The 25,334-nt window shown below is 42.6% G+C and overlaps 1 protein-coding gene across 8 annotated transcripts in view; it reads left to right on the forward strand.

Annotated features, from left to right (window-relative positions):
- The window catches only part of ZBTB20 (zinc finger and BTB domain containing 20), a 1,152,793-nt gene that overhangs the window by 93,146 nt on the left and 1,034,313 nt on the right, over positions 1-25,334 (forward strand). The gene's annotated exons all lie outside the window — the stretch shown is intronic.

The following is a 25,334-nucleotide window of genomic DNA, read 5'->3' on the forward strand; positions in this document are numbered from 1 at the left end:
TTTTTTTTAAGAGATTTATTTACAATTTGTTATTATGTTGTTTCCTTTTTTTTTCCAACATGTATCGAGCAAGTTCCAGTCCTCCGAGCATTGCTCAACATGTTTCATGGCCTAGCACCAAAAAGCTTTTATTTTAATCCCTCCTCAACAGTTATTTGTGTATTTATGGGTGTGACTGCTCCTCGGACTCTCGTCCTTTTTTTTTTTTTTACTTTAATTTACCCCCCCCCCCCCCTCTATTTTTTTGTATTTCCTCTCTTTCCTAATGAAATCAATATCTGCCACTTGTTATAAACTCTCCTGTATCTTTTCGGTCTCTCTGTATCTTTTTAGTCTCTGTGTATCTTTTTGGTCTGTCCTGTATCTTTTTAGTCTCTCTTGTATCTTTTTAGTCTCTGTGTATCTTTTTAGTCTTTCCTGTATCTTTTTAGTCTCTATTGTTTCTTTTCAGTCTCTCTCTGTTTTTGAAGAATTCTAGATTCTGTGCATCTTTAATATGTGCCGAGATGTCTTGCTGATATATTTACTGAGTGTTTTGCAGTTTTGTTTGTTTCTTTATTTATATATATATTGTTACTCCGATGTTTATCTGTACTGCGTGAAAAGTTGGCAAAAAATAAAACATTAATGGAAAAAGAAAAAATTGATCCTGCAGCAGGTTGTTGTACGTTAAACTTTTAGCCTCTTCTGTTTTTCTTTTTTCTCATTTATTTTGGACCTGTGCTGGGATTGCTTTTCTTCTTCCCTCTTTTTTTTTCCTTGTTTACTTTTTGAAAACAGACAGAAGAATGTATAAAAAAAAAAAGAAAAGATTTAGTATTGTGCGTCTCAACTTCTCAAGTGTTGGAGCTAACGTTCCTCGTTGTAAATATGAAACTTTGGAACAGGTAGTCTCTTTGGAAGAAAAGTGCCTGCTGTTAGGTGTGTCTGCCTCGGAGGAGGGGGGGGGGTGTCATTGTCCCTTCCTTGCCTGAGACATTTTTTACTGTCTAGAGCCATTTTGTATTTAAGGACAAATAGACAAATAAAATAATGCACATTGTAAGGAAAAAAAAAAAAAAAAAGGGAGGGAAAATAAAAAAATCCCAAAATGTCCTAAAATATTCGGCACTTTTCCTGGGCCTTGGGCCATTGTTTGGAAGGCTTTTTCGGCTGAGTTGTGTCAGTTTTGCAGCAGGGGGAAAGAGATCTGCTGGAGACGAGCTTTCTGTGCCTGTGCGTGTGTATAATCTGCCTCCTCTCCTCTCAGATCTCTTTCTCCACGAGTAAAACTGTTGCTTTGCTTGTTACAGAAATGAGCACGGACAGTGACTGTTACATAAAGAGTTTAGAAAATTCACTAAGCTTTTTTTAAAGGGGTGGTGGTGGTGGGGAGGGAGGATTGTCGTAAAAAAAATTTAGGATGATATCTCCCTCGTTGGAAGCCATTGTTGCTGTCAGTATTGTGTTTATGTTTTTTGGGGAGAGAGGGGAGGTGGGTCTCTAGGCCTTTTGCTCTCAAGATGAGGGGCTTTTCATGTAGTGCAATATCAGTTTGTTTGCTATAACTGTTTTTTAGCTGCTGCCCACTTCTTAGTAAATGCAAATGACTATTTTTTTGGGGGGGGTAGAGGGGGTGGGAATCCAACAGGTATAAGACGTCCAGCTTTGATATTAGAGTTAGCACCTGGATACCTATCCCCCCCCCCCATGTCCCTGGCATGGCAATGTGTTTGTACTTGACTTATTTTGCAAATTTATTTCTGTTTTTTTATTTTTTGTTTAATTTTTTTTTACAATTTTACAGTTCAGTTTTTTATTTTTTTTAATTTATTTATTTTTTTTTAATCCGTCTTTTGATTTACAAACTATTTAGGCATGAAGTACATGATGTAAATAGGGACTGGACGAATTGAGGAGTGTGAAAACTGCAGCCTTTGGCAATTTTGGTCACAAGCAGAAGAACAAACAATAAGTGGATTTTTCACTTTAGAGGGAAATGTAACTCGAGCGTCCGATTCACCGTGAATTATGTATGTAAATAGATGGACATGCAGAAATGCTCTCTGCAGTCGATGTAAGGGTTAATGCCACTTGCTCCGTATTTTGCATTTTCTTTTGGCTTAGATTTGCATTTAAAAAAAAAATATATATATATATAAAGTGATCCCATGCTTATGGAAAAGGCTAAATAACAAAACCGCTCAGTTACTGTGCAGAATAGGAAATATTAAGTATCCGGATCACATGATCAGTTTTCGGCTGTCTCTTTAACTATCCGGAGGACCCCACCTTAACAGCGGTGTCCGGACCAGTGATAACATTGACCAAAATTACATTATAAGTTAATTTTATTACTTTTTATTTAGTCTCCGCATCTGCGATGACCTTGAGCTTTCCATGTGTATATGTAATATATGGAACTTTTTTTTTTTATATATATATATAGGGTATAAATATCGAGCCTGATCATTAAAGACGTCAATCCGAAATAATCCTAACCCCTATTTTACATATTTAAAGAGAAAGGACAATTTTGGAACCCCGCCCCATAGCAAGTTAGTAGAGCGGTTAGTATGCAGCCCCCCCCCCTACTTAATTATAATTGACACACCCATGTTTTTCCAATCAATTATCATGACCGGTAATTAATTTGTTCTTTATATCTGGGCTCTATCATTTTTAATTTTGTTTTATTTTAGTTTTTATTTAAATTTTATAATTTTTTATTTTTATTTTATTATTTTAAATTTATTTTTAAACTTTAGAAATATTGGGGCCTACACAATTTTCGGCTACATTTTTTTTTTTTTATTCCCCGTGTGTCTCATCATAGATGAGATCTTGTCTAAAAATATATTGGATGGAAATGTGAACTTTTTGGTGACGGTGGGAGGTCACCGGAAGGAAGACGTCCTCAGACCCACAGAGTTAATACAATAAATCCATTTAGTATATTAATAAAGCCTTTATCTTAGGATTTAATGGAACCGAGCGGATGGACGGAAAAAAAAAAAATATATTAACTGAAAAATCGTATTTATTTTTTTTCCTTTTCTCAGAACTTGATGAACGTGACTTTCTTTTTTTTTACAATCAGGGCTATCTATGTAACTATGTAACTAATTTAGCTTTTATTTTCTGACCTTTCTCACTGGATGTGGGTGAAGCTTGTGCCCTTTGGTTTAGATGATATATATTTATTGGCAGTAAGATATCAAAAACAATGTGACTGGCATCGTGTGTTCACATGACTGCATTAAAAGTTATACATTATCAACACGGCACACAAGAATTATTTTATCTCGTTTCTTTATTGTTTATCTTCAAGTTCCAGGGCTGAAATGAAAGAATTACTGTCGGTGCCAAGACTCAGCCGCTCTCCGCCGCTCACTGGCTCCTCTCTGCCTTTTCCATCAGACTCTTCTGCAAAACATTTTTTTTTCTCTCCCTAATTAGATTCAGAGATTTGTAACCGCAACACCTGAAAAGGTTTTTGTTTATACTTTTAGACTTTTTTTATTTTTTTTTTATTTATTTTTTTTGCTAAATTGAACTTTTTTTTTAAATTCGCTATATATTTCTACTTAGATTTTTTTTTTCTCTTTAATTGAACTTTCATATTTGTTTCCTATTTTGCACAATTCACTTGATAACACGTGCTCCTTAAGTTTTTGTACTTAGCGTTCCGGAGTGAAAGGAGCAGATTTTTAACCCATTTGCCATTATGGTTTCGGGCTGCATATAACACCGTAATGGCCAATTAACGTCCCCATTCCCCCCCCCCTCATGTTTTGAGGAAACTGTGGCCTACCTCTATCTTATAGTTCTGCGACATAGCGAAAAAGAAAAAGAAGACAAAAATTATATATAGAATTTTTTCTACAGTAGCCTGGGACCAGGATTTGCATTTTTTTGGAAAGAACAGTTAAGTCCGTGCTCCCTCCCATCACCACTGTATAGTAAAACTATTTATTGTGGTTGTTACATTACATTGGGGCCTTTCATACCCAGATACATAGAGCTGAGCCGATGTAATAATGATGAGACGAACAATATCCATCGTATGGTATAGAACAAAAAGATGGTTAATCACAGAGGAAACTGGACACAAGCTATACTGACCTAACTGATGTGTGCCACATTCATATTTTATTATTTTATTTATTTTCTATTTTAATCCTTAACCTTATTATCCATTTATCTCTATTATCTATCATCTATTATCTATCGATTATCTATATATTATCTATCATCTATCTAACATCTATCTATTATCTATCATCTATCTATCTATCATCTATCCATTATTTATCTATTATCTATCTGTTATCTATCTATCATCTATCATCTATTATCTATCTATCATCTATTATCTATCATCTATTATCTATCGATTATCTATATATTATCTATCTATCTAACATCTATCTATTATCTATCATCTATCTATCTATCATCTATCCATTATTTATCTATTATCTATCTATCATCTATCCATTATTTATCTATTATCTATCATCTATCTATCTGTTATCTATCTATCATCTATCATCTATTATCTTATCTATTATCTATCTATCATCTATTATCTATCCTCTATTATCTATCATCTATCTATTATCTATCATCTAACTATTATTTGTCTATTATCTATCATCTATCTATTATCTATCATCTATCTATTATTTGTCTATTATCTATCTATTATCTATTCTCTTACTATTATATATTTATCTATCATCTATCATCTATCTATCTATTATCTATTATCTATCATCTATCTATTATCTATCTATCTATTATCTATCTATTATTTATCATCTATCTATTATCTATTATCTATCTATTATCTATCTATCATCTATCTATCTATCATCTATTATCTATCTATTATGTATCTAAATACTGTCTTGTTATTGGGAATTTTCATGTATTTTGGTTTTAGGCAATTGTAATTATTTCTGCACCAATTAGCTCATTTAGGCTACATGCGTTTTTATTGCATTTTAAGTGAGATTTATTTTTGGTTTGTTTTTTCAGCCGTCTCTTTTTGGTTCGTCATGTTTTAAATAAATCTACTATGTTTTGGGACCTCCCCACTTGATGATAAAACGTTATTGATCAGGTCATGTTTAGATTACATCCATTTTTCCTTTGCTACAGAAACCCACTAAACCCCCGCGCAGGTTCTATCTACAGATATTCTGCAGGTTCTATCTACAGATATTCTGCAGGTTCTATCTACAGATATTCTGCAGGTTGTATCTACAGATATTCTGCAGGTTCTATCTACAGATATTCTGCAGGTTCTATCTACAGATATTCTGCAGGTTCTATCTACAGATATTCTGCAGGTTCTATCTACAGATATTCTGCAGGTTCTATCTACAGATATTCTGCAGGTTCTATCTACAGATATTCTGCAGGTTCTATCTACAGATATTCTGCAGGTTCTATCTACAGATATTCTGCAGGTTCTATCTACAGATATTCTGCAGGTTCTATCTACAGATATTCTGCAGGTTCTATCTACAGATATTCTGCAGGTTCTATCTACAGATATTCTGCAGGTTCTATCTGCAGATATTCTGCAGGTTCTATCTGCAGATATTCTGCAGGTTCTATCTGCAGATATTCTGCAGGTTCTATCTGCAGATATTCTGCAGGTTCTATCTGCAGATATTCTGCAGGTTCTATCCGCAGATATTCTGCAGGTTCTATCCGCAGATATTCTGCAGGTTCTATTCGCAGATATTCTGCAGGTTCTATCCGCAGATATTCTGCAGGTTCTATCCGCAGATATTCTGCAGGTTCTATCCGCAGATATTCTGCAGGTTCTATCCGCAGATATTCTGCAGGTTCTATCGCAGATATTCTGCAGGTTCTATCCGCAGATATTCTGCAGGTTCTATCCGCAGATATTCTGCATCTCATCCCAGTCTTTGGGGAAAGTTTGTAAATAAAGCGCAAGAGAAATCGACGCCATTTAGATTCCAAAAAAACCCAGATTTCCGCAGAGATGAAAAAACAGCACAGTGGTGTCAGATTATTGTACATCTCATCAGCTCTGCGGGAAGTGTTATTCGAGGCGTTTTTTTGTGTAAGAAGATATACATTAGAATTAATACTCGTCGTGGGAATTTAGCCTTAGAAGACTATCACTGGTGCAACCTGTGGAGCCGCCCAAGGAGTAAAGGGGCCACCACCACCTCCAAAGTACGGTGAATTGTGCATGACGATGAGTTATTGGACTGCAAAGGGCCATTATACCGTTCTTACACAGGGGCCCTGTCATTATGTATTTTCGATTCTAAGGTCCCGTCATATTTAGGATGAGTAGATGGGTCAATCCTTAACTTGCAACTAAACCCAAAATATTGGTGAATGGAAGCCGCAGCGGATTGCGTCCTTCAGATGTCCATCGCCTGTAGACACCCACATTTGAGAGAACCTTTATGTCTGAGGGTTTCCTCGGTTGACGGCATTCAACAATCACTTATCTGTATATATCCATGTTGAAAGAAAAAGTTTACATTAACATACACAATTTTTTTTTTTAACTGGATCGCTGTGATGGCTGCTTCTAAACGATGCCATCCACCTGCCCTCCGCCACCTATAGGATGACGCGCGATAGTATTGTGTCATTGATTAATTGTGTAACACTATTGAATTTGTTTGCTTTTTGGAAAGAGCACGTGATGTGTTCCTGCCCAGCGGCCCGCGAGCGCCTTCCTGCTCCAGATGTGTCGGCTCCATGTCAGCGCATTGTTGTTAACCATGCCTTGAATGAGGCGTAGTCGTCGTGTCACTCCGTATGCCGATGCTTCACTTTCTAGAGTTGTCTGGAGGCCATGAGAGGACGGCAGTTGTCAGTAATGACCGAGTCACTTTCCTGCATCTGAAATGCACAGTGGTATTGTAGGACGTGCTCGCTGCCGGCGCCCACAATCGCCGAGCTTTTAGGAGCGCGTAAGATGGAACATATCATCAGTACGTGCAATAAATGCTTCTTATGGAAAGTCTTTTCTCAACGCCATCGATGCTCCGGCTCTAACCGCTGCCCCAAATAGATCTGCTGCGCCAATGTACAACCTGGGAAGTGGAAGCCGCTCACTTCTAGTTTTGCTGTTGTGGAGTATATTGATGAGGACTTGTATCAGGAGTTGTATCAGGAGTTGTATCAGGAGTTGTATCAGGAGTTGTATCAGGAGTTGTATCAGGAGTTGTATCAGGAGTTGTATCAGGAGTTGTATCAGGAGTTGTATCAGGAGTTGTATCAGGAGTTGTATCAGGAGTTGTATCAGGACTTGTATCAGGAGTTGTATCAGGAGTTGTATCAGGAGTTGTATCAGGAGTTGTATCAGGAGTCGTATCAGGAGTCGTATCAGGAGTCGTATCAGGAGTCGTATCAGGAGTCGTATCAGGAGTCGTATCAGGAGTCGTATCAGGACTTGTATCAGGACTTGTATCAGGAGTCGTATCAGGACTTGTATCAGGAGACTTGTATCAGGAGACTTGTATCAGGAGACTTGTATCAGGAGACTTGTATCAGGAGTCGCGTCAGGAGTTGCGTCAGGACTTGTATCAGGAGTCGTGTCAGGAGTCGTGTCAGGAGTCATGCCAGGACTTGTGTCAGGAGTTGTGTCAGGAGTCATGTCAGGAGTCATGTCAGGAGTCATGTCAGGACTTGTATCAGGACTTGTATCAGGACTTGTATCAGGACTTGTATCAGGAGTCGTGTCAGGAGTCGTGTCAGGAGTCGTGTCAGGAGTCGTATCAGGAGTCGTATCAGGACTTGTATCAGGACTTGTATCAGGACTTGTATCAGGAGTCGTGTCAGGAGTCGTGTCAGGAGTCGTGTCAGGAGTCGTGTCAGGAGTCGTGCCAGGACTTGTGTCAGGAGTCGTGCCAGGACTTGTGTCAGGAGTTGTATCAGGACTTGTATCAGGACTTGTATCAGGAGTCGTGCCAGGACTTGTGTCAGGAGTCGTGCCAGGACTTGTGTCAGGAGTCGTGTCAGGAGTCGTGTCAGGAGTCGTGTCAGGAGTCGTATCAGGACTTGTATCAGGACTTGTATCAGGACTTGTATCAGGAGTCGTGTCAGGAGTCGTGTCAGGAGTCGTGCCAGGACTTGTGTCAGGAGTCGTATCAGGACTTGTATCAGGAGTCGTGCCAGGACTTGTGTCAGGAGTCGTGCCAGGACTTGTGTCAGGAGTCGTGCCAGGACTTGTGTCAGGAGTCGTATCAGGACTTGTGTTAGGAGTCGTGTCTGGAGCCTTGTCAGGACTTGGCTCTTGTTGGACACTGGGAAGAAATTGCACGAATGGATAAAAGATAAAGACGGTTTAGCCTCCACATACTCAACCAGGCAAATCCACAATGCCAGAACATCGCCCAGTTGGACCTAGGACTTTTTTATCGCTCCAATGTATCACCTGTTTAGCGCCTACAGCTCTGATGAAGACTTTTGTGTCTCCGTGGTAACAGACTACAAACAAACCTGCAGTCGTATGTTGCTCTCTTTCATCTGCCTCCTCTTTAACTGTCTAGGAGGAGGAGGGTAACCCACGACTCCAGCATCAAACGACACCGCAACCGCAGGGAAACATGATTCTGCGTAGAAGCTGTATACACAAAACGAGAGGAAACTTTTGATCAGGATTTGGCAAGTTGAGTTATTTTTGTTATGTTACATGCATTAGAGCTGGGGATAAAAAAGTGTACAAATATCTTTCAGGTTCCCCACACAACTGGATTTTTTTCTATAGTAAATCCACGCAGACTTTGTTGCTGATTTTGGTGAAAGTTGCAATGAAAATCTGCAAAAAAAAAAAACTATTATAAAATGTGTCTAATGTTACAGGACTCCTGTATGATCAAATCACGACAGGTGGTGGCTATAATTATAGGCTTGTCTGAGATTACAATAATGGGGCCTTCCTTATATTCGTTGTTTTTCCCTCTCAGAAACGGCGCCACCGCTGTCCATAGGTTGTGCCTGGTACTGCAACTCAGATATTTTTATTTTTTTCATTAATCCCAACTTTCATAGACCGAGTAAGGACTGCAATAACTGTATTTATATGATATCTATATGAGGTGGTTGAGTTTGGATCAGCAGATCTGCGGCCGGTACTCTGACCGTGAACGTCGGATGCCTGACACCAGCATTAGACTTCCTTCTCACATTATTTTTGCGTTTTTTTTCCTGCTTTGACCTTAAGTTAGTGCATTTTTCAGAAGTTTTTAGTTTTTTTAATGACTTTTTTTTTTTACACATTTTTTACATTGTTTCAAGTGTTTTTTTTTTTTAAAGAACTCTTCGGAAAAATGCCTTAGAAAAAATGGCCTAAAATAAAAAAAAAAAAAGCCACAAAATATACAGATTGCATTTCAGAATTCCCCATTGATTTCCAATTAACACCTGCCCACCTGTCCATTTTATAATTTTGGCGCGTTTTGCTCCTTCCTTTACCCGCGCCCCTTTTTTTTGCAAACATTTTTCTAGATTGTGAAGTTGCAAATGATGTGTAAAATGCATGATAAATTTAGCGCTTTATTTTTGCCGTTGCATCCTACCAGTGTATATTGCTTTACGGGCACAGAGAAACGCGCGGCCAATAATTTTTTTTTTTAATTGATCATTGAAACTGATTGTAATCGATCGTTTATTGCTGCAAGTTTTCACATTAACAATAAATTATCAATTTACAATCAGATTTGTAACAATCAGGATGAAAACCTTGCATTCTCGCACAGTTTACATCCAGCCTGTATTCTTCTGCCCGGAAAGTGGCCAATTAGTTGCCGGTAACAGTCTTTGTACATTATTATTATTATTATTATTATTTTTCTTCTCTAATTTAAATTTGACAATTTCCAAAAATCTTTTTTCATCGACGTTAAGAAATTGTCGCAGCCCGTAACAACCACTCACCATCTACATTCAGGTTTGGTTTTCTATCTAATGCTGTTGATGAAATAAACTCCTGGCTTTAGGAACCTTTTCTCCATAGATCTCTTTATGCCCGTCCTTCATTAAATCCTAAAACCATAGACCGCTTTCCGTCTGTTTTTTTTTTTTTTTTTTTTTAAACCGTTTCTTGTATTTTCTAATTCTTTTGAAAGCAAGAGTTGCTAAAAATGGACAAAAAATCAAAACATTAAAAAAAAAAAATGTCAGCGTCGTCCCCAATCTCAAAAGGTTCCCGTCATTACGAGAGTCGTCACACGTTGCTTTTTTTGTAACTATGGAATATTTAGCTGCCGTTGTATATTTTTTATACCGATCTCGCATCTTGTTTGAGTCGTGATTACATAAAAGACTCAATTCCTATAAATGACTGCGTCAAAATAATAAAGATACGGGGACGATTCATTACTTGCATTTGCTCCTATTTTTTTTCTCTAAAATTTCCTGGTTTTAAGCAGTTTCTTTTTTTTGCACAAAATTCTTCTTTTTAATTGCTCCTTGTTTTGAAGTCTGTTTTCTATACCTTCATCTGTTTTTATTTCCTCTGTTTCACCACTGCGGCCGTGATTTTTGTAACCCAGATGTTTATGGCTGATTCATTATTTGCGTCTTTTTAAAATAAATTGCTTTTTTGCGATTATTTAGATTTTTTTTTTTGTACTCCAGATTTTTTTGGTGCAAATTTTAGAGTTGCGTGCAATATTTTAACAATCATACAACTTTTTTTGCTTTAAGGCTGTGTGCACATGATGAGTATCTGGTGCAGATTTTCTGCACCTATTTTGTAAATTCGGCTACTTTCATTTTTTTTTACTGTTTTTTTTTAAAAAAAAATTATGCATTTTATTGTGTTTTTTGACGCTGCGTTTTCTTTCCTTTTGGTATGTCCTGTTTGAAATAAAGCTGTTGTGTTTTTCATACTTAAAGAAGCACTCCTCCTCCTATTAATATATTGCAGTCATCAGATTATACTGCACTGTGTACTTACAATTGCTCATTTTGCCTTTCTACCTAGTTAATTCTTCTCTTTTCCATTAGGTCTGTGACATCACGTGATTAAAAACTGACGAGCTGAATCCTTCTAAGCTCTATGTAGTAACAGGAGGTCAATTTTCCCTGCATGAGTCATGAGTCACTGCAAAAGTCCCTGGAAGGGGGGATAGGAGGGAGCAGCTTGGTCAGGAGATGAAGAGGGGAATGATAAATGCAAGGACAAGAGACTTCCTGTTTCTACATAGAGCAGAGAAAAGAGAACAATAACTGGGTAGAAGGTCAAAACGAGCAATTGCAAGTACACAGCGCTGTATAATATGATGATTGCAATATATTAAGAGGATAAAAACTTTGATGCGAGTGCTTCTTTAAAGCGTTTATCAAGGACATGTTTTTTCTTTTTCTATAGGCCTAAAAACTAATTACCTGGCGCCAGCACAAAGCGTTCCCTGACCGCTCCCGCCGGCGATACAGCTGCTCAATGTCAGCCGAGCAGCTCTTCCTCAGGACGTGACTGCCAACGTTATGCTGATTGACAGCTGGATTCTCGCAGTTAGGTAGCGGGGAGCCGGCTGTCCATCAGCATAACGTTGGCAGTCACGCCCCGTCAACAGAGCGGCAGAGAAGCTGCTGCCTGTCCGTGTGACTTTAGCGGAAGCCGCAGAATCAGTGCCAAGCACAATGGGCAGGTAGGTTAAAACTACCTTCCTATTAGTTTTTAGGCGCATAGTAAAAAAAAAAAAAATAGTCCTGGATAAACCCTTTAATGATATTTGGCTTTGACAATACAGTTATGTGCGTATTACATGCAGTTTTTTTTACCTGTGGACGTTCCGAATCTAATGCAGTTGTACGGTGAAAATCTGCATATAAAACCCGAGAAAATGACAAGTTGCGTAAATGAAAAATTAGGCGTTTAAAAATGGCAACCAATACCACAAAAAAGAAAAGCGACTTAAACAAACAAAACATAAAGCAAATGATGAATCGGCACATACATGACGGCGCCCAAAGATTTCTACAGAGCTGAAACGTAACCAAGGTGTTAAAAGAGTCGGGCATGACAGATGTACAGTAGGTCTACAGGCTTTGATCATTTACTGTATTGAAAAATGATGTGGCAAAATTGTGCCAGTCACCGCAAGAAAAACCTGTTGATCTTCTACCTACGGTATATACTGTAGCTGTACATCAAAGTTTGTTTCTTTTTCTTAAAAGGGAATTCAGCTACAGACCTGCACAGATGTTATAAGGAGGAATACTTACATACAGGCGCATCTCACTAAATTAGAATATCATCAAAAAGTTAATTTATTTCAGCTCTTCAGTACAAAAAAGTGAAACTCCTATATTATATAGAGTCATTACACACAGAGGGATCTATTATATAGAGTCATTACACGCAGAGGAATCTATTATATAGAGTCATTACACACAGAGGGATCTATTATATAGAGTCATTAGACGCAGAGGGATCTATTATATAGAGTCATTACAAACAGGGATCTATTATATAGAGTCATTACACACAGAGGGATCTATTATATAGAGTCATTACACACAGAGGGATCTATTATATAGAGTCATTACACACAGAGCGATCTATTATATAGAGTCATTACACACAGAGGGATCTATTATATAGAGACATTACACACAGAGTGATCTATTATATAGAGTCATTACACACAGAGTGATCTATTATATAGAGTCATTACACACAGAGGAATCTATTATATAGAGTCATTACACACAGAGGGATCTATTATATAGAGTCATTACACACAGAGGGATCTATTATATAGAGTCATTACACACAGAGTGATCTATTATATAGAGTCATTACACACAGAGGGATCTATTATATAGAGTCATTACACACAGAGTGATCTATTATATAAAGTCATTACACACAGAGGGATCTATTATATAGAGTCATTACACGCAGAGGGATCTATTATATAGAGTCATTGCACACAGAGTGATCTATTTCACGGGTTTATTTCTGTTAATGTTGATGATTATGGGTTACAGCCAATGAAAGCACAAAAGTCATTATCTCAGTAAATTAGAATACTTTATAACAACAGCTTGAAAAATTATTTTAAAATCTGAAATGTCTGTTCAGTAAATGCCTCAATACTTGGTCGGGGCTCCTTGTGCATCAATTACTGCATCAATGCGGCAATGTGGCATGGAGGGATCAGCCTGTGGCATGGAGGGATCAGCCTGTGGCATGGAGGGATCAGCCTGTGGCTCTGCTGAGGGGTTATGGAAACCCAGGTGGCTTTGATAGCAGCCTTCAGCTCGTCTGCATTGTTGGGTCTGGGGTCTCTCATCTTCCTCTTGACAATACCCCATAGATTCTCTATAATACATTCTCTATGGGGTTAAGGTCAGGCGAGTTTGCTGCCAATCAAGCACAGTGATACTGTTGTGTGTAAACCAGGTATTGGTACTTTTGACCGTGTGGAGAGGGGCCAAGTCCTGCTGGAGAATGACATTTCCATCTCCAAAAACCTTGTGGGCAGAGGGAAGCATGAAGTGCTGTAAAATGTCCTGGTAGACGGCGGCGCTGACTTTGGTCTTGATAAAACACAGTGGACCTACACCAGCAGATGACATGGCCCCCCAAACCATCACTGATTGTGGAGACTTCACACTAGACCTCCAGCAGCTTGGATTGTGGCCTCTCCACTCTTCCTCCAGACTCTGGGACCTTGTGGAGTGTGTCAGTGATTGCCTTCTGGACATCTGTCAAGTCAGCAGCCTTACCCATGATTGTGGAGCCTACTGAAACAGACTAAGGGACCTTCTTAAACGCTTGGAAAGTCTCTGCAGGTGTTTTTTGTTAATTATTTTAATTTACTGAGATAATGACTCTTGTGTTTTCATTGGCTGTAAGCCATAATCATCAACATTAACAGAAATAAACACGTGAAATAGATCCCTCTGTGTGTAATGACTCTATATAATAGATCCCTCTGTGTGTAATGACTCTATATAATAGATCCCTCTGTGTGTAATGACTCTTTATAATAGATCCCTCTGTGTGTAATGACTCTATATAATAGATCCCTCTGTGTGTAATGACTCTTTATAATAGATCCCTCTGTGTGTAATGACTCTATAATAGATCCCTCTGTGTGTAATGACTCTATATAATAGATCCCTCTGTGTGTAATGACTCTATATAATAGATCCCTCTGTGTGTAATGACTCTATATAATAGATCCCTCTGTGTGTAATGACTCTATATAATAGATCCCTCTGTGTGTAATGACTCTATATAATAGATCCCTCTGTGTGTAATGACTCTATATAATAGATCCCTCTGTGTGTAATGACTCTATATAATAGATCCCTCTGTGTGTAATGACTCTATATAATAGATCCCTCTGTGTGTAATGACTCTATATAATATATCCCTCTGTGTGTAATGACTCTATATAATAGATCCCTGTGTGTAATGACTCTATATAATAGATCCCTCTGTGTGTAATGACTCTATATAATAGATCCCTCTGTGTGTAATGACTCTATATAATAGATCCCTCTGTGTGTAATGACTCTATATAATAGATCCCTCTGTGTGTAATGACTCTATATAATAGATCCCTCGGTGTGTAATGTCTCTATATAATAGATCCCTCTGTGTGTAATGACTCTATATAATAGATTCCTCTGTGTTGAATGACTTTATATAATAGATCGCTCTGTGTGTAATGACTCTATAATAGATCCCTCTGCGTGTAATGATTCTATATAATAGAGCCCTCTGTGTGTAATGACTATATAATAGATCCCTCTGTGTGTAATGACGCTATATAATAGATCCCTCTGCGTGTAATGACTATAATAGATCCCTCTGCGTGTAATGACTCTATATAATAGATCCCTCTGCGTGTAATGACTCTATATAATAGATCCCTCTGTGTGTAATGACTCTATATAATAGATCCCTCTGTGTGTAATGACTCTATATAATAGATCCCTCTGTGTGTAATGACTCTATATTATAGATCCCTCTGTGTGTAATGACTCTATATAATAGATCCCTCTGTGTGTAATGACTCTATATAATAGATCCCTCTGTTTGTAATGACTCTATATAATATATCCCTCTGTGTGAAATGACTCTATATAATAGATCCCTCTGTGTGTAATGACTCTATATAATAGATCGCTCTGCGTGTAATGACTCTATATAATAGATCCCTCTGCGTGTAATGACTCTATATAATAGATCCCTCTGCGTGTAATGACTCTATATAATAGATCCCTCTGCGTGTAATGACTCTATATAATAGATCCCTCTGCGTGTAATGACTCTATATAATAGATCCCTCTGCGTGTAATGACTCTATATAATAGATCCCTCTGTGTGTAATGACTCTATATAATAGATCCCTCTGTGTGTAATGACTATATAATAGATCCCTCTGTGTGTAATGACTCTATATAATAGATCCCTCTGTGTGTAATGACTCTATATAATAGATCCCTCTGTGTGTAATGACTCTATATAATAGATCCCTCTGTGTGTAATGACTCTATATAATAGATCCCTCTGTGTGTAATGACTCTATATAATAGATCCCTCTGTGTGTAATGACTCTATATAATAGATCCCTCTGCGTGTAATGACTCTATATAATAGATCCCTCTGCGTGTAATGACTCTATATAATAGATCCCTCTGCGTGTAATGACTCTATATAAGAGATCCCTCTGTGTGTAATGACTCTATATAATAGATCGCTCTGTGTGTAATGACTCTATATAATAGATCCCTCTGCGTGTAATGACTCTATATAATAGATCCCTCTGGGTGTAATGACTCTATATAATAGATTCCTCTGTGTGTAATGACTCTATATAATAGATCCCTCTGTGTGTAATGACTCTATATAATAGATCCCTCTGCGTGTAATGACTCTATATAATAGATCCCTCTGCGTGTAATGACTCTATATAATAGATCCCTCTGCGTGTAATGACTCTATATAAGAGATCCCTCTGTGTGTAATGACTCTATATAATAGATCCCTCTGTGTGTAATGACTCTATATAATAGATCCCTCTGTGTGTAATGACTCTATATAATAGATCCCTCTGTGTGTAATGACTCTATATAATAGATCCCTCTGGGTGTAATGACTCTATATAATAGATTCCTCTGTGTGTAATGACTCTATATAATAGATCCCTCTGTGTGTAATGACTCTATATAATAGATCCCTCTGTGTGTAATGACTCTATATAATAGATCCCTCTGCGTGTAATGACTCTATATAATAGATCCCTCTGCGTGTAATGACTCTATATAATATAGGAGTTTCACTTTTCCAATTGAAGAACTGAAATAAATTAACTTTTTGATGATATTCTAATTTAGTGAGAAGAACCTGTATATTTGAATCTTACCTAGAATTAAAGCCAGTATTTGTCCACTTCATCATTAATAAGAAACTTTTAGTTTTTACATTTTTTTTTTTGCATATACGCTTTCAGTACCTGCATACGTCACCGCTTTCTATGTATCTGTACCTGCATACGTCACCACTTTCTATGTATCAGTACCTGCATACGTCACCGCTTTCTATGTATCTGTACCTGCATATGACGCACCCCCTGGGACATATTCCTTTTTGAGGGGAATACCCGGCACCGGATCAGATGGGGGGTTGTAGTCTCCGAGCGGCTGTGACCCGGCCCCGTGCCCAGGGCGTCAAGCTCAGTGTTATGTGGCAGTCCTACGGATGTTATTAAGAGTTCTTTTGTGTCGACTACGCCACCCGTTGTGATGCGGTCACTGTGGCCGCCGCTGCAGCAGGGTCCGCTGAGGCTGATGATGCAGGTGCAGCTTGTGATGATAACCCCCAACGGGAGGGGTATAGCCTCAGGGGGAACAGGTGCAGAGGATGGGGGTTGTGGTGGTGCAGTGCAGACGGCAGTGAAGACAGAGTCGGGTTATGCAGTTAAGGGTGTTTACTTACTGCAGATGTTGTACTGGTCACTCCAGCTCCGAGTGACCACCCGAGCCGTGCTGCGTCCACCAGGTCCTGGATCCAGCCAACCCCCAAACAAGTCCGGAGCGTGGCCCTGAGCTCTCCTTCTGTCCCGTTCTCTGGCCGTCCCCACCAGTGATCCACCTAGGTCCAGCTCCCTCGGGCCTTCTGTTGGGACACCCTTGGCCTTGGGTTCCCTGACCCTTCATGTGGTGTGCCTTCGGGGTGGATGTAGTGGGTGACCGTGGCAAACGCTGCCCACGGCCTCCGGTCTCTGGCTGGGGTGTGTTTTTGCCCCCACCAGCTTGGGTTCCGGTACCCTGATGCCGACTCTTCACCCGTAGATTGGATTTGGGGTCTTAGAGTCCTCTCTTTGTCCCCTCTCTGGGTCTTTCCTTCTTTCTCCTCTCTCTCTCTGGATCTGCTCTGCTCCTCTTCCTGTGACTCCTCTGCAAAGGCTGACAGACTGACCCTGATCTCTGATGGTGCCCACCTTATATACACCCTCTATGTGTGAGCTCAGGTGACCAGCACCCAATGAGCTCCTAACTTTACCCAGGCTGCTCCCCCTATCTGCCCCTACACTACTTGGGATGTACCACCCCCCTCCCACTCCAGCCAGGAACAGACTCGGTCGTACCTGCACATTTCTAAGTGGGAGTACCGTCGGTCTGCTCCTCGGAAATGGGATGTGTGTAGTGCATGCAGCCTACCGAGCTCAGTTCCACACTCCATCCTTACCCGGGAGTGGAATATCACACCTCTGGATTGAGGTGCAATACCCCTGTAGCAGCCGAATCCTCAGGGTGCTACATTCCCCCCTGGTAAATCACAGCACGTCCTCGGGCTGTAAGACATAAAACATCACCAAAACATACAAATTTTTATAAACATATAAAACATATAAAACATTATATATATATATAAAACCTTTCATATAACATTCTCGTCGTCTCTTGTTTCTGGTTCCTCCTCCGGACACTGTGCAACGTGTGTCCGGGAAAAGTGCGACAGTCTCTTAGAAAAACTGGTTTTCCTATAAAACCGGTAGGGGGCGCTTTAGGACGCGCAACTATTTACAAGGGAAGTTGGCCGCTCTCAGTCCTCGGCCAGGTATTAGGGAGGAATGACCGCTCTCAGTCCTCGGTCAGTGGGATTTAAGGGATAAACGGGTAAACAGTTCACACTTGCTGGTCCCAACGGGGACTATATTTATGTAGCAACAGTTTCAGTTTCTTTATACCCCGATTGGGTAACTTATTTACAGCACCTGCTCTGCCGCACTCAACGGCGTCTTCCTCCTGCTCTTTGCTTATAGCTGGTGGTAACTTCAGACCCGTCCGGGTCCTCTTGCTCCTCCTCCTCGCACCGCAACTCCTCCTCCGTCAGGCGGTGTACGTGGAGGGCGTAAGGTCCTTTGGCACACTTGTGCCGGGTAAAGGTGACCTCGTCCCCGATATAAAGGTCACGACCTCTGTGCCCCTCCGGCAGATGGGACTCAACGTCTCTGCGCGTTACAAAAACGTCGCCGGGGGTGTTGTGGTCTCTGATGAAGCCCCACCCATGCTGCATGTTGAACTTAATCACTGTCCCGATGGTGCGGGGACAATGCGCTGCACGGGGGTCTCTCCTGGCCCGGCTCTTCTGCTCCGCGCTCCTTACTTGAGCTTGCTGTTCCCGGACCCGCCTCTCTCTCCGCTCCCTCTCGAAGTCCTCGAGCTGTTGGCGGCAGCACTCAGCACGCTCCGCTGCAGCTGCCCGAGTCTCTTGAGTGAACCCCATGAGATCTTCTCCGGTGGGGTCCCACTCGAACTGCGCTTCCGCTAGCGGGGGCGAGATCCTCTTTACGGGCTTTGGAGCCGGGATCAGGGGTTCATCCAGGGGTCTCTCTCTCCGGAGTCGGGGATGGTGGAACTCCGGTGGCCATATAAATGGCTGCCCATCCGGGCACGTATGCTGGGCGTACAGGTCCTCTCCCAGATGCGGCACTTTAGGTCTTATGGGCGCGGTGGTGTTAGCGCCCGGGATGCCCGGGCCCTGCGGCCAGGCCTGGGGTATCTGGAAGGTGAAGGGCACCGTAAGGACAGCGGCGCCCTGGGCTACTTGGCCCTGCGACCAGGCCGGGGGCTCCGCGGAGGTAGGGGGCGCTGTTGGTATTGCGGCGCCCGGGGGTACTAGGCCTTGCGACCAGGCTGGTGGTACTTCCTGCTTGGTCACGCTCGGGGTCGAGGCGTGTGACGTCACAGGGGTCGCGGCGGCGGCTTCCGGTTGGGGCCTAGTCTGCGTCGGTGACATGGCGTTTTCGGGCACAGCAGGGGGACTTTCGGGCTCTGCGACGGGGAGCTGGGGCAGGTAAGCGGTGTCCCGGCTTGGGGTGTAGACGTCCCCTTTACCTGCCTCCATGCGTTCGGCTCCCTTCTCGGCGCCGTCTCCGGCCTTTGGTCCTCCCGCGCCATCCTCAGAGGCAGTCTGTTTCCTCATCTTGGCTGGCGTGCTCCGGGTCTTGGTTTCAGCTTGCTGTGCCATCTCCCGGCTCCATTCCGCCAATATCTCTCGCTGTACCCGGGCCATCCTCCGTGCGAGGCCCTCCAGGGCAGTTTGTGCACACTCCCGGTCTCGGGGGAGCTGTGCAAGGACCTCCACTAGGCCTAGCGGGGTCGTGGTGTCTAGCAGGCTCCTGACCAACGGGTCGGTGCTGCTCTGCTCTTCTTCCAGCAGGCTCCTGGCCAGCGGGCCGGTGCTGCTCTGCTCTCTGGACATCTCCGGGTGAGCTTCTTTGCTGCTCCTCTCCAGGCTTCCTGCCTCCGGGTGTGCTCGCTCCAGACTGCTCCAGGCGGCACCCATCTTTGTTCTCTCCTTTCGTCTCCTCCCACTTCGAGAGCGGTCCCGGGGCAACTCGGTGACTGTCAGCTCCAGGGGTAGTTCTTTCACGCTGACAGACACCTCCAGCATCACAGTCTCTGTTGGTGGGGGCGGTTTCCACTTTTGGCGCCATTTTCTGTCCCGGCCCACGATGGGAGGCGGCCTCTTGCCCTCCTTTGGCACGCCCATAATGGCGTCCGCTGCTCTTCCAAGGCGGGAAATCTTCGGATTTGGCGGGAAGCGTCGCCCAGTGGCGGGAAACTCTGCAGATGGCGGGAACAAGCTGGAAATGGCGGACAATCGGCGGGACACGACCTGTGATGGGGTCCGATGGTGTGGACCCTCCGGAACCGGCGGGAGACTTCTTTCTGAGGTAAACTTGCACTTTTCTTCAGGCACGCAGTACCCGGGTGTTGCGGGCACGTAATCCTGCCAACTACGCCAAAGTTGACGCACCCCCTGGGACATATTCCTTTTTGAGGGGAATACCCGGCACCGGATCAGATGGGGGGTTGTAGTCTCCGAGCGGCTGTGACCCGGCCCCGTGCCCAGGGCGTCAAGCTCAGTGTTATGTGGCAGTCCTACGGATGTTATTAAGAGTTCTTTTGTGTCGACTATGCCACCCGTTGTGATGCGGTCACTGTGGCCGCCGCTGCAGCAGGGTCCGCTGAGGCTGATGATGCAGGTGCAGCTTGTGATGATAACCCCCAACGGGAGGGGTATAGCCTCAGGGGGAACAGGTGCAGAGGATGGGGGTTGTGGTGGTGCAGTGCAGACGGCAGTGAAGACAGAGTCGGGTTATGCAGTTAAGGGTGTTTACTTACTGCAGATGTTGTACTGGTCACTCCAGCTCCGAGTGACCACCCGAGCCGTGCTGCGTCCACCAGGTCCTGGATCCAGCCAACCCCCAAACAAGTCCGGAGCGTGGCCCTGAGCTCTCCTTCTGTCCCGTTCTCTGGCCGTCCCCACCAGTGATCCACCTAGGTCCAGCTCCCTCGGGCCTTCTGTTGGGACACCCTTGGCCTTGGGTTCCCTGACCCTTCATGTGGTGTGCCTTCGGGGTGGATGTAGTGGGTGACCGTGGCAAACGCTGCCCACGGCCTCCGGTCTCTGGCTGGGGTGTGTTTTTGCCCCCACCAGCTTGGGTTCCGGTACCCTGATGCCGACTCTTCACCCGTAGATTGGATTTGGGGTCTTAGAGTCCTCTCTTTGTCCCCTCTCTGGGTCTTTCCTTCTTTCTCCTCTCTCTCTCTGGATCTGCTCTGCTCCTCTTCCTGTGACTCCTCTGCAAAGGCTGACAGACTGACCCTGATCTCTGATGGTGCCCACCTTATATACACCCTCTATGTGTGAGCTCAGGTGACCAGCACCCAATGAGCTCCTAACTTTACCCAGGCTGCTCCCCCTATCTGCCCCTACACTACTTGGGATGTACCACCCCCCTCCCACTCCAGCCAGGAACAGACTCGGTCGTACCTGCACATTTCTAAGTGGGAGTACCGTCGGTCTGCTCCTCGGAAATGGGATGTGTGTAGTGCATGCAGCCTACCGAGCTCAGTTCCACACTCCATCCTTACCCGGGAGTGGAATATCACACCTCTGGATTGAGGTGCAATACCCCTGTAGCAGCCGAATCCTCAGGGTGCTACACATACGTCACCGCTTTCTATGTATCAGTACCTGCATACGTCACCGCTTTCTATGTACAGTTATATGAAAAAGTTTGGGCACCCCTATTAATCTTAAGCTTAATGTTTTATAAAAATTGGTGTTTTTGCAACAGCTATTTCGGTTTGATATATGTAATAACTGTTGGACACAGTAATGTTTCTGCCTTGAAATGAGGTTTATTGTACTAACAGAAAATCTGTAATCTGCATTCAAACAAAATTTGACAGGTGCATCAGTATGGGCACCCTTATCATTTTCTTGTTTTAAATACTCCTACCTACTTTTTACTGACTTACTAAAGCACTTTTTTTGGTTTTGTAACCTCATTGAGCTTTGAACTTCATAGCCAGGTGTATGCAATCATGAGAAAAGCTACTTAAAGTGGCCACTTGCAAGTTGTTCTCCTGTTTGAATCTCCTCTGAAGAGTGGCATCATGGGCTCCTCAAAACAACTCTCAAATGATCTGAAAACAAAGATTATTCAACATAGTTGTTCAGGGGAAGGATACAAAAAGCTGTCTCAGAGATTTAACCTGTCAGTTTCCACTGTGAGGAACATAGTAAGGAAATGGAAGAACACAGGGACAGTTCTTGTTAAGTCCAGAAGTGGCAGGCCAAGAAAAACATCAGAAAGGCAGAGAAGAAGAATGGTGAGATCAGTCAAGGACAATTCTCAGGCCACCTCCAGAGAACTGCAGCATCAACTTGCTGCAGATGGTGTCAGTGTGCATCGGTCAACTATACAACGCACTTTGCACAAGGAGAAGCTGTATGGGAGAGTGATGCGAAAGAAGCCGTTTCTGCAAGCACGCCACAAACAGAGTCGGCTGAGGTATGCAAAAGCACATTTGGAGAAGCCAATTTCTTTTTGGAAGAAGGTCCTGTGGACTGATGAAACCAAGATTGAGTTGTTTGGTCATACAAAAAGGCGTTATGCAAGGCGGCAAAAAAACACAGCATTCCAAGAAAAACACTTGCTACCCACAGTAAAATTTGGTGGAGGTTCCATCATGCTTTGGGGCTGTGTGGCCAATGCCGGCACCGGGAATCTTGTTAAAGTTGAGGGACGCATGGATTCCACTCAGTATCAGCAGATTCTTGACAATAATGTTCAAGAATCAGTGATAAAGTTGAAGTTACGCAGGGGATGGATCTTTCAGCAAGACAATGATCCAAAACACTGCTCCAAATCTACTCAGGCATTCATGCAGAGGAACAATTACAATGTTCTGGAATGGCCATCCCAGTCCCCAGACCTGAATATCATTGAACATCTATGGGATCATTTGAAGAGGGCTGTCCATGCTCGACGACCATCAAACTTAACTGAACTGGAATTGTTTTGTAAAGAGGAATGGTCAAAAATACCTTCATCCAGGATCCAGGAACTCATTAAAAGCTACAGGAATCGACTAGAGGCTGCTATTTTTGAAAAAGGAGGATCTACTAAATATTGATGTCACTTTTCTGGTGAGGTGCCCATACTTATGCACCTGTCAAATTTTGTTTGAATGCAGATTGCACATTTTCTGTTAGTACAATAAACCTCATTTCAAGGCAGAAACATTACTGTGTCCAACAGTTATTACATATATCAAACTGAAATAGCTGTTGCAAAAACACCAATTTTTATAAAACATTAAGCTTAAGATTAATAGGGGTGCCCAAACTTTTTCATATAACTGTATCAGTACCTGCATACGTCACCGCTTTCTATGTATCTGTACCTGCATACGTCACCGCTTTCTATGTATCTGTACCTGCATACGTCACCGCTTTCTATGTATCTGTACCTGCATACGTCACCGCTTTCTATGTATCAGCACCTGCATACGTCACCGCTTTCTATGTATCAGTACCTGCATACGTCACCGCTTTCTATGTATCAGTACCTGCATACGTCACCGCTTTCTATGTATCAGCACCTGCATACGTCACCGCTTTCCATGTATCAGCACCTGCATACGTCACCGCTTTCTATGTATCAGTACCTGCATACGTCACCGCTTTCTATGTATCTGCACCTTCATACGTCACCGCTTTCTATGTATCTGTACCTGCATACGTCACCGCTTTCTATGTATCTGCACCTGCATACGTCACCGCTTTCTATGTATCTGTACCTGCATACGTCACCGCTTTCCATGTATCAGCACCTGCATACGTCACCGCTTTCTATGTATCAGTACCTGCATACGTCACCGCTTTCTATGTATCTGCACCTTCATACGTCACCGCTTTCTATGTATCTGTACCTGCATACGTCACCGCTTTCTATGTATCTGCACCTGCATACGTCACCGCTTTCTATGTATCTGTACCTGCATACGTCACCGCTTTCTATGTATCAGCACCTGCATACGTCACCGCTTTCTATGTATCAGTACCTGCATACGTCACCGCTTTCTATGTATCTGTACCTGCATACGTCACCGCTTTCTATGTATCTGTACCTGCATACGTCACCGCTTTCTATGTATCAGTACCTGCATACGTCACCGCTTTCTATGTATCAGTACCTGCATACGTCACCGCTTTCTATGTATCAGTACCTGCATACGTCACCGCTTTCTATGTATCAGTACCTGCATACGTCACCGCTTTCTATGTATCAGTACTTGCATACGTCACCGCTTTCTATGTATCAGCACCTGCATACGTCACCGCTTTCTATGTATCAGCACCTGCATACGTCACCGCTTTCTATGTATCAGTACCTGCATACGTCACCGCTTTCCATGTATCAGCACCTGCATCCGTCACCGCTTTTTATGTATCAGTACCTGCATACGTCACCGCTTTCTATGTATCAGTACCTGCATACGTCACCGCTTTCTATGTATCTGTACCTGCATACGTCACCGCTTTCTATGTATCAGTACCTGCATACGTCACCGCTTTCTATGTATCAGTACTTGCATACGTCACCGCTTTCTATGTATCAGCACCTGCATACGTCACCGCTTTCTATGTATCAGCACCTGCATACGTCACCGCTTTCTATGTATCAGTACCTGCATACGTCACCGCTTTCCATGTATCAGCACCTGCATCCGTCACCGCTTTTTATGTATCAGTACCTGCATACGTCACCGCTTTCTATGTATCAGTACCTGCATACGTCACCGCTTTCTATGTATCTGTACCTGCATACGTCACCGCTTTCTATGTATCAGCACCTGCATACGTCACCGCTTTCTATGTATCTGTACCTGCATACGTCACCGCTTTCTATGTATCTGTACCTGCATACGTCACCGCTTTCTATGTATCTGTACCTGCATACGTCACCGCTTTCTATGTATCAGCACCTGCATACGTCACCGCTTTCTATGTATCTGTACCTGCATACGTCACCGCTTTCTATGTATCAGCACCTGCATACGTCACCGCTTTCTATGTATCAGCACCTGCATACGTCACCGCTTTCCATGTATCTGTACCTGCATACGTCACCGCTTTCTATGTATCAGTACCTGCATACGTCACCGCTTTCTATGTATCAGTACCTGCATACGTCACCGCTTTCTATGTATCTGTACCTGGATACGTCACCGCTTTCTATGTATCTGTACCTGCATACGTCACCGCTTTCTATGTATCAGTACCTGCATACGTCACCGCTTTCTATGTATCAGTACCTGCATACGTCACCACTTTCTATGTATCTGTACCTGGATACGTCACCGCTTTCTATGTATCTGTACCTGCATACGTCACCGCTTTCTATGTATCAGTACCTGCATACGTCACCGCTTTCTATGTATCAGCACCTGCATACGTCACAGCTTTCTATGTATCTGTACCTGCATACGTCACCGCTTTCTATGTATCTGTACCT

The sequence above is a fragment of the Phyllobates terribilis genome, unplaced genomic scaffold (genome assembly GCF_046119375.1).
Source record: "Phyllobates terribilis strain yellow unplaced genomic scaffold, ASM4611937v1 Scaffold_2__4_contigs__length_985480577, whole genome shotgun sequence".
Classification (NCBI taxonomy): Eukaryota; Metazoa; Chordata; class Amphibia; order Anura; family Dendrobatidae; genus Phyllobates; species Phyllobates terribilis.